General features: G+C 40.6%; 1 pseudogene; it reads left to right on the forward strand.

The window, feature by feature from the left end:
- Positions 1-1,220: 1,220 nt before the first annotated feature.
- Positions 1,221-1,338, forward strand: LOC114466277 (uncharacterized; annotated as a pseudogene).
- Positions 1,339-1,693: the final 355 nt, after the last annotated feature.

Here is a 1,693-nt window from a genome sequence, read left to right on the forward strand (position 1 = left end):
AATGAATGGATATTTCTCAAATAGTTGCATAGCAAACTTCAATCCTACACAACCTTTCCTCCCCACAATACAGTACTACACAGTTCACTATGTTCTCATTCTTTATTTATTTGCTTACATATTTAAATTTAGATGAGAAAGTGTAAGACTAAGGCAGTGTAATGCTCATCCACTCACTGTGACTTTCATTCTGTTACCAGCAAAAAGAAAAAGCAGACGTATCTACTAGTAATACATCAATAAATGAGCCTAACAACTCTACTTTAGTGAAGCAGCCAAAGCATTTCTAGTTTACAAGCTGATTATTGTGCCACGAACACAGCTGCTCCACATAAACCCAAGTAGCACAGTGAAAGTGGAAACCCCCGACAGAGCATTTACTACTGAAGGCTCAAACAAAAGACTCATAATACTAAGTTTGTCTTTTAAACTGTGATGGTGAATAAAGCTGCTGCAATAATCACCTCGTTGCATTTTATTCCTCTTTATTTGAATAAAACAATTTTTATTTGATTCAACTTGACTCATGTTCCTGAGGCCTGATCAGGAAAAATGTAGTTCATAAGAAATGTTTCGTCTGTGTATTTGATTAATGCAAATATTTGTGGGACATCTTAAAACATTTAAAATTTAGTGCAAAAAACTTGTAAAATATACATTATATTAACTCCATGCTCTCATTTTTACATTTTGGTGCAATTTGGTAGATATGTCAAGGTTTGCGTTTGTGCGTGAGTGTTTGGATCTTAATGAAGTTATGCTAAGAAGACTGTCTATTGCTGTATTTGTTAAAATATTCTTTTGGATCTGTGAATATCAGCTGAGAGGTGAGAGGCCAGAAAGAGTTCTTGCTTTAGATCTAGAGGCAGTAATTCCACCTGCCGTTGCGCCGCAGGTGGAATTACTTTACCGCGCACTGCCACCAGCCCTCTGTCTGGTAAAAATGCTTAAAAAAAGTTCATGTGCAAGTGAAAACTAGCTAGCACTGTGTCTGTAGTCTGCACCGGACCCTGCCCCCAACTTGGAGCAAAATCTAATTTCTAATCCCTTAGAAGATGGTAGCGCAAGGTGCACCATGTGTCTTCCAATGAGCACTGCACCATGAAATCGCCAAATGCCAAATTTTTCAATATCATCAGCAGCAAAAAGGAATGTTTTGGTTTGTAAGTGGGTACACCCCCTTCAAAGGCAGAAACACCCCTTTCTTCTTATAGCTGGACTTCACGGGCCATACCAGCCTGTCATTGCCCGATCCCGTTTGATCTCGGAAGCTAAGCAGGTCTGGGCCTGGTTAGTAGGTGGATGGGAGACCACTGAGAATTCCAGGTGCCACAGTGGGGTGGCAGTCACCCCAGTGGTATCTGTCATTGTGTCCTTGGGCAAGGCACTTCACCTACATTGCCTAGCATGAATGTAGTGTGTCAGTGAGTGAGTGTTGGTGGTGGTCGGAGAGGCAGATGGCGCACTATGGCAGCCTTGCCTCCGTCAGTCTGTTATGGCGACACTATTGTGGCGACAATAGTAGTTTACCACCACTAAGTGTGGAGTGAAAGAATAATCCCCTAATTCTGTAAAAGCGTCTTTGAGTGTCCAAAAAAGCGCTATATAAAATGGATGCATTATTATTATTATTAAGAACAAATATCTTGGTTCTCCCTCATGTCAATGTGAACCAAAGACATCTCACTTCTTG

The sequence above is a fragment of the Gouania willdenowi genome, chromosome 6 (assembly GCF_900634775.1).
Source record: "Gouania willdenowi chromosome 6, fGouWil2.1, whole genome shotgun sequence".
In the NCBI taxonomy this organism is placed as follows: domain Eukaryota; kingdom Metazoa; phylum Chordata; class Actinopteri; order Blenniiformes; family Gobiesocidae; genus Gouania; species Gouania willdenowi.